Consider the following 10,017-nt stretch of genomic DNA (forward strand, 5'->3'; position numbering starts at 1 on the left):
AGCATGCATGGATGATGGTGGAGACCCTGGAGTAGCTGCGGTGTATATTCATGTAATAAACTGTGTGCAGTCGTGCAATTTTTACATTCTTACCTAAGGCATGGTATATACACACACATATACACTCAACCTAGCTAGAAGCTAAGCTAGCTATAGCTAGTAGTGTTGAATGATGAGAAACACAATCAATTCAAAATTTACTTCAATCTTTCAGCTATCTTTATTTATGCATGCATTTCACTCTCACTAAAAAAACATAGACGATTATACTGTCTTATCACCATATTTGCGACAATGTCAACTCACTTACAACATATAATAATAATAATAATAATAATAATAATAATAATAATAATAATAATAATAATAATAATAATATTTAAAGTTATTATTAAAATGCAAAAAATATATAAATTTGTGCACCAATTTTTCAAAAAAATAAATGACTTAATCGCAATGCTTTCAAATTTTGAAAGCTTACAAGTAAGGTTCACAATTGAATAAATAAATAATGTGTTTGTCACGCTAGTGTGCAATTTCCTCTTCTTTCAGGTATGCTCACTCTTACTCATTTAATATAATTCATAATTCATTTATGCAAATAAAAATGAGCACAATTTTGTCTTTTTACTTTCTTGTATCCACCAATGTATCAAGGTTTAATTTTCTATATATTTGCCATTTATTATGACAACTTGGAAACTAAAACCATAGCCGCCTAGCCGGTATCAATAAACAAGAGGACTTTTAGGTTAGTGGAGTTAAAATATGATGATTCAATTTGTTGGTTGTGACAAGGAAGATTTCTAGTAAGGTTAATATATGAAAACCTTTCTACTAGCTTCATACTAGAAGCTATATGAGAGCTGATGCACTGGGAGTTAAGTGACCTTAGCTTGTTCTATTAGAAACAATATAATGGCTTATAATTATGTTTATCAATAATTATATTAAACAATTGCAAATGAAGCAAACTATTTGACCAGTTCCCTATCATTTAGTGCATGTGCTGACCGTTGGGACACAAGATTAATCTTCTGCTATCGGTTGGAGGAATACTTTTGGGCAATAAAAAATTATATAACAATAATAAGATATCAAAATAAAGCAATGTTAATTACAATAAAAGCTTGGTTTCATGATTGCCATGACGTAAGTAGTAGCTTTTTAAGGTGATAAACAATGTCATTATCCATAGCAACTTTATCCAAGAAGATAACATTTTGCATGATCCGATTGAATCATATGATATATTTACATTTCTTTTTCTTTTTGTGCTGGGATTTTTTCTCTTTTTTTTTTTTTTTTTTTTTTTTTTTTTTTTTTTTTTGTGGAGTTTATAATTATTACTGGGTATGTAATCCTATACGTAATCTCTTTTTGGTCCAATAATGCATTATTTTCCATCCCTTTTAACTTTTTAAGGGGAACTTGGTATCATAAATAAATAATGCTGGACAGCTTGAAAGATATGACCATTCTTCATTTGCGGTTGTACTGCCATCAAATAAAGATTGATGATGACCTTATAATAATTATATATTGTCAATTGTGTATGTGGTGCTTTTGACTAGTTTATAATGGCATATGTAATGTGGCTACCATTAACACCCTCGGATGATATATGTACGGTGTAGGACTTTGCAGGCTTTATAAATATCTTTGTTTTAAAGGACGGAAAGTTTGTGATCACTATCTAAAGATATGCATTGAATAAAATTTGTTTTTAAATTTTTAAGTAATAAAAGATCTTAAGAAGATAAACCAATCAAAGTAAGTCTGGCTGATTCGTACATTCTTGCATACACCTTATCAAATTCCATTTTTATGTATGAATCTTTGTTTCGTGTGTGTATAAGAAGGGTAACCGTCCGGGCATGCAAGACAATTATCGTCCATCATGCTGTTGATGTTAGCACATTTTTGTTGGGGCAAATAGGGCCATAGGGGGCATGTACAAATTATATTGTAGAATAGGGTCACAATGTGGACCTAGATTCAAATTATGTATTTAATTAATACATGTACATAATATAATGAATCGGTACATAATTTAGCCATGATTCATAATGCGCATTATAAATTTTAGTCTATAATATATTGAGTGAGTAAATACCAATTTTGATCCCACGACTATTAACAAAATGACAATTTTGGTCCACATGTTTAATTTCTACCGATTTTGGTCTCATGACTATTGTTTTAGTACCAAATTTGGTCCCACGACTATTGTTTTAGTGCGAAAATTCATCGCGCATGTCACCAATCCGTTTAAAATGTGCCGAAATTTTAAAGGTATTTTCATCATTTTCGACTCAATACCTCAATTTGTGTATGAATAAAGAGATTTAAGCTCTAAGATCGATCACAATTTACAGTTCTCCTCCTCAAATTAAGGTAAAATGAGGAGGAAAAATTGTGAATTTCGATCGATCTTAGGACTAAATTCATTTATTCATGTTCAAATTGGGATATTAAGTTGAAAGGGATGAAAATACCCATAACAATTTTAGATTTTTACACGTTTTAAACAGATGAGTGACCAACGCGATGAATTTTGACACTAAAACTATAGTCGTAGGACCAAAATTGATATTAAAACAGTAGTTGTAGGACCAAAATTGGTATTAGCTCTATAGTGAAGGAACTTGTTATATTTTGCCTTGTAATAATAAATCACGTAATAAATTGATAATAGATTAAAGTTTTGATTTGTGGAAAATTCTTTTCATTATAATATATAGTTTACAATTTTAAACATCAAGGGGCGGCTACCATATTAATCGTCTTGATTCTGGGGTAATGACAAGGTGGTGGATCAGACCTGCTATATCAGCCGTAACGAGGTATTCGATGAGCTGTGGGATAGTTTCGAAAATCATGAGGCGACGGCTATCACCACTCATTATTGTGTGGATCGTGATTTATATAGTGTGTGAACTATAGTCTAAAAACATATAAAGTATATTATTTCAATTCATAAAATACATTATTCTATATTATTTTAACTTATAAAATATATTATTCTACTCCAGAAAGTACATTATACATTATTCTCTAACTCATAAAATACATTATTTCACCCTAAAAATTTCATTATTATAACATATAAAGTACATTATTCTAATTCATAAAATGCATTATCTTATCCAGAATGTTCATTATTCTCGAAGTAACGAATTTTTTTTTTTTTTTTAACATCAAAACGACTTCGTTTTGGATTGTGGTCCACACAATAATTTGCCCGGCTATCGCACTCTCAGTGAATTTTGCAAGGTTGTCAACCCCACAATTTTGTTGGCAAAAGTTTTTATAGTTTTGTTCGAGAGAATTAAAATTTTGTGAAATTCTATTGAGGATCCAAGTGAGCACAAGTTGTTTGGCAACTCTTATGTAATCTCACACTATAATAGAAATTTATAGTAATTATATTCTCATCAACCAAATAATTATATTTAAGTTCTTACTTTATTCTCTCATCATTATTTTTGCCCATAAAATTAAAATTCTTTTCTCTCGCGTAATTCTCTCTACTCCATATTAAATAGCCCGATTAATTGAATTGGGATCCACCCTAAATTGAAAAGTAGTGATTCAAGCTTGACCAAATCCTCTCTAACTAGAGGAAGTCTAGGCCGAATTCATATTAATTAAAATTAAGATCGATTTAAATAGTGACCACTTTACTTTTATTCATGTCTATTCGCAAGCAAGGATTCTTGTTATCATTATTGGATTTTGATATGAGTATGCTAATATATAGTAAAGCAAGATTATCAGTGCAAGTTTTAGTGTATTTAGAATTTCTGTTGGGGCATCTAGCAACAAGAGAGAAAATGAGGGAGAAAAAAAATAAGGTTATACTCCTACTGGGTAGTGTTAGTGCGCGTAACACTAACTAATATGTATATATATATACATATATATATATATATATATATATATATATATATATATAAAGAAAAAAAAACATATAGCAATAGAATCCCCCTCCCCTCACTTAGAAAAAACCTTGACCAAAAAATCAAAAAAAAAAATAAAAATCTATCAATGAGTCTGCTCTTAGTCCTTAGCTTGTATTTATGCTATTATAGACCATGTGCGTTGGATTCTTAGGATCTCCGATCAGATTGAGACCTAATTTCTTGAAGTAGTAATATGGGACCTCACTGTCCCTTCTATAATTGTCAAAGCATTGGAAGAAGTGGAAGAACACTGGTCTCTATAATGATTAATGGAGTTGGACTATATATATATATATATATATATATATATATATATATATCATTCACCACTTAAAATAAAAATTAAAAATAAAGAGCAACATTCACAAAAGCACACCAATATCTTAAGTAAAATCGAGTCAAGTTTCTTTTAAATTGAATCAGATAAAATTTTACAAAATTTCAAGTATTATATTGTATAAAATCATCGAATTGTAAAGACTAAAGAAGATACTATATATTGTGTGCCAAAGACCTTGTGGTCTAGTGGCACTCGGTGTCCTGGTTTACACTTGTACATGGATGATGTGAGTGGGTTCGAGTCTCAGTGCTCTTTGAACCTTCAGTAGGTTGAGAAAGTAGCTATAAATTAACAATTTATAAGTTATTAGCTGGAATATGAAGATTATGAGTTAAATTTTTAATAATATTTTTTTGGTCGAATTTATTATACAAGATTTTTTTAGTGTGATTTATTTTGGTTGTATGATTTGTGAATTATTAGAAAGTGGGGGAATTAAAGGTGAGCATATATGTATAAAGTGATAATAGTTGGGCAGAATTGAAGATCTTCATGGGGATATAGAGGCACGCACGTGTCCATTTTGCATGCATGGCTACTTTGAGTCCAACTCCGACAGCAACAAGACTGTGTTCGATCTGCGTGCTACTCCTTCAATGTCGTATTTAAGATTTCTTGATGCCGTGTGATTGTGTAAATCTATAATGGCATTAATTGGGGCACTGGTGAGTACGTGTCATGTTGCCAGAGTTAACGTACGACACGTTTGCATGGACAAGCTCGGTCCACTATTTGTAACACGTTCAATTGATGTTTTATTCGAGTTTGATGAAATTTGAATTCGGGTCGACTTATTAAGTAATCAAGTTAAATATAATGTTAAATTTTTTAAAATGTGGCTTGTTAAGTTGCTCACGTTTCTCTCACACGCACATCCAATTTGAACTCGAGCTCTATTTTAACCAGTTGAATCATTTCTCAAGCTTTATATTGAAATTAATGAGCTAAACTTGAGCATGCATGGGCTTGAGTTCGGCTAGACTTGTTTAAATTCTCATGTAAAGTTAATTTTATTGGTAAAAAAAAAACATCGTGACACACTTCTATTTCTGAATCGTCAATGGCTTGAGAGTTTTGGCTCACATTGGCCTATAGTTGAATCAATGGATTCTCACATTCGTCCAAGCATGCAAGGATTGTTCTTTGAGAAGGTTGAGTCGAGCTAGCGACGTTAAATAAATTGATATGTTTATGTACCTAATTGAAACTTTAAAAAGTTTGAGGGCCTAATTAATTTTAAGATAAAGTTCGATGGCCTATTTGACACATCTTATGCAAAAAAAAATTGACATTTATATTTACCTGGTATTACAGGTCACTAGCAGGTAATTATGCCTTGATTAACTAAATTGATATGTTTATGTACCTAATTGCAAGTTTAAAAACTTTTAGGGCCTAATTGATTTTGTAGGTAAAGTTAGATGGCCTATTTGACACATTTTATGCAAAAAAAAAAAGTGACATTACATTTACCTGTTATTACAGGTCACTAACAGGTAATTATGCCTTGATGATTAAAAATTGACATGTTTATGTATCTAATTGAAACTTTAAAAAGTTTGAAGGCCTAATTGATTTTTCAGCTAAAGTTCGATTGCCTATTTGACACATTTTATGCAAAAAAATTGACATTTACATTTACCTGGTATTACAGGTCACTAACAGATAATTATGCCTTGATGATTAAATTGACATATTTATGTATCTAATTGCAACTTTAAAAAGTTTGAGGGTCTAATTAATTTTTAGGTAAAGTTCGATGGCCTATTTGACACATTCTAAGCAAAAAAATTGACATTTACATTTACCTGGTATTACATGTCACTAGCAGGTAATTATGCCTGATTAACTAAATTGACATTTTTATGTATCAAATTGCAATTTTAGAAAGTTTGAGGGCCTAATTGAATTTTCAAGTAAAGTTCAATGGCCTATTTGACACATTTTATGCAAAAAAAATTGACATTTACTTTTACCTGGTATTACAGGTCACTAGCAGGTAATTATGCCTTAATGAACTAAATTAACATGTTTATGTACCTAATTGCAACTATAACAACTGTGAGGGCCTAATTGATTATTCAAGTAAAGTTCGATGGCCTATTTTACACATTTTATGCAAAAAAAATTGACATTTACATTTACCTGGTATTACAGGTCACAAATAGGTAACTATGCCTTGATGATTAAATTGACATGTTTATGTATCTAATTGCACATTTAAAAAGTTTGAGGGTCTAATTGATTTTTAGGTAAAGTTCGATGGCCTATTTGACACATTTTAAGCAAAAAAATTGACATTTACATTTACCTGGTATTACTGGTGGTAATTATTCCTTGATTAACTAAGTTGACATTTTTATGCATCAAATTGCAATTTTAGAAAGTTTGAGGGCCTAATTGATTTTTCAAGTAAAGTTCGATGGCCTATTTGACACATTTTATGCAAAAAAAAAAATGGACATTTACTTTTACCTGTTATTACATGTTACTAGCAGGTAATTATGCCTTAATGAACTAAATTGACATGTTTATGTACCTAATTGCAACTATAACAAGTTTGAGGGCCTAATTGATTTTTCAGGTAAAGTTCGATGGCCTATTTTACACATTTTATGCAAAAAAAATTGACATTTACATTTACCGGATATTACAGGTCACTAATAGGTAACTATGCCTTAATGATTAAATTGACATGTTTATGTATTTAATTGTACATTTAAAAAGTTTGAGGGTCTAATTAATTTTTAGGTAAAGTTCGATGGCCTATTTGACACATTTTATGAAAAAAATTGACATTTCCATTTACCTGGTATTACAGGTCACTAGCATGTAATTATACCTTGATGAACTAAATTGACATTTTTATGTATCAAATTGCAATTTTAGAAAGTTTGAGGGCCTAATTGATGTTCCAAGTAAAAGTTCGATGGCCTATTTGACACATTTTAAGCAAAAAAATTGACATTTACAATTACCTAGTATTACAGGTCACTAACAGGTAATTATGCTTTGATGATTGAATTGACATGTTTATGTATCAAATTGCAAATTTAAAAAGTTTAAGGGTCTAATTAATTATTAGGAAAGTTCGATGGCCTATTCGACACATTTTAAGAAAAACAATTGACATTTAAATTTACCTGGTATTACAGGTCACTAGCAGGTAATTATCCCTTGATTAACTAAATTGCCATTTTTATGTATCAAATTGCAATTTTAGAAAGTTTGAGGCCCTAATTAATTTTTCAAGTAAAGTTCGATAGCCTATTTGACACATTTTATGCAAAAAAATTGACATTTACATTTACCTGGTATTACAGGTCACTAGAAGGTAATTATGCCTTATTGAACTAAATTGACATGTTTATGTACCTAATTGCAACTTTAACAAATTTGAGGGCCTAATTGATTTTTCAGGTAAAGTTCGATGACCTATTTGACACATTTTATGGAAAAAAAAAATTGACATTTACATTTACCTGGTATTACAGATCACTAATAGGTAACTATGTCTTGATGATTAAATTGACATGTTTATGTATCTAATTGCACATTTAAAAAGTTTGAGGGTCTAATTAATTTTTAGGTAAAGTTCGATGGTCTATTTGACACAGTTTATTAAAAAAAATTGACATTTAAATTTACCTGTATTACAGGTCACTAGCATGTAATTATGCTTTGATGAACTAAATTGACATTTTTATGTATCAAATTGCAATTTTAGAAAGTTTGAGGGCCTAATTGATTTTTCAAGTAAAGTTCGATGGCTTATTTGACACATTTTAAGCAAAAAAATTGACATTTACAATTACCTGGTATTACAAGTCATTAACAGGTAATTATGCCTTGATGATTGAATTGACATGTTTATTATCTAATTGCAACTTTAAAAAGTTTGAGGGTCTAATTAATTATTAGGTAAGTTCGATGGCCTATTCGACACATTTTAAGAAAAAAATTGACATTTAAATTTACCTGGTATTACAGGTCACTAGCAGGTAATTATTCATTGATGAACTAAATTGACATTTTTATGCATCAAATTGCAATTTTAGAAAGTTTGAGGCCCTAATAGATTTTTCAAGTAATGTTCGATGACCTATTTGACACATTTTATGCAAAAAAATTGAAATTTACATTTACTTGGTATTACAGGTCACTAACGGGTAATTATGACTTGATGTTTAAATTGACATGTTTATGTATCAAATTGCAAGTTTAAAAAGTTTAAGGGTCTAATTAATTTTTAAGTAAAGTTTGATGGCCTATTTGACACATTTTAAGCAAAAAAATTGACATTTACATTTACCTGGTATTACAGGTCACTAGTAGGTAATAATGCCTTGATGAACTAAATTGACATTTTTATGTATCAAATTGCAATTTTAGAAAACTAAATTGACATTTTTATGTATCAAATTGCAATTTTAGAAAGTTTGAGGCCCTATTTTATGTATCAAATTGCAATTTTAGAAAGTTTGAGGCCCTAATAGATTTTTCAAGTAAAGTTCGATGGCCTATTTGACACATTTTATGCAAAAAAATTGTAATTTACATTTACCTGGTATTATAGGTCATTAACGGGTAATTACGACTTGATGATTAAATTGACATGTTTATGTATCAAATTGCAACTTTAAAAAGTTTAAGGGTCTAATTAATTTTTAGGTAAAGTTCGATGGCCTATTTGACACATTTTAAGCAAAAAACATTGACATTTACATTTACCTGGTATTACAGGTCACTAGCAGGTAATTATGCCTTGATTAACTAAATTGACATTTTTATGTATCATAATTATGCCTTGATTAACTAAATTGACATTTTTATGTATCAAATTGCAATTTTAATTAACTAAATTGACATTTTTATGTATCAAATTGCAATTTTAGAAAGTTTGAGGCCCTAATTAATTTTTCAAGTAAAGTTCGATGGCCTATTTGACATATTTTATGCAAAAAAATTGACATTTATATTTACCTAGTATTACAGGTCACTAGCAGGTAATTATGCCTTAATGAACTAAATTGACATGTTTATGTATCTAATTGCAACTTTAACAAGTTTGAGGGCCTAATTGATTTTTCAGGTAAAGTTCGATGGCCTATTATAAACATTTTATGCAAAAAAAATTGACATTAACATTTACTTGGTATTACACGTTACTAGCATGTAATTATGCCTTGATTAACTAAATTGACATGTTTATGTACCAAATTGCTACTTTAAAAAGTTTGAGTGGCCTAATTAATTTTTATGGAAAGTACGATGTCCTATTTGACACATTTTATACAAAAAAGAGACATTTACACTTACCTGGTATTACAGATCACTTGAAGGTAATTATGCCTTGATTAACTAAATTGACATTTTTATGTATCAAATTGCAATTTTAGAAAGTTTGATGGCGTAATTGATTTTTCAAGTAAAGTTCGATGGCCTATTCGACACATTTTAAGAAAAAAAATTGACATTTACAATTATCTTGTATTACTGGTGACTAACAGGTAATTATGCATTGATGATTAAATTGACATGTTTATGTATCTAATTGCAACTTTAAAAAGATTGAGGGTCTAATTAATTATTAGGTAAGTGTGATGGCCTATTTGACACATTTTAAGCAAAAAACTTGACATTTACATTTACCTGGTATTACAGGTCACTAGCAGGTAATTATGCCTTGACTAACTAAATTGACATTTGTAT

Source organism: Ipomoea triloba, chromosome 6, assembly GCF_003576645.1.
Source record: "Ipomoea triloba cultivar NCNSP0323 chromosome 6, ASM357664v1".
Taxonomy (NCBI): domain Eukaryota; kingdom Viridiplantae; phylum Streptophyta; class Magnoliopsida; order Solanales; family Convolvulaceae; genus Ipomoea; species Ipomoea triloba.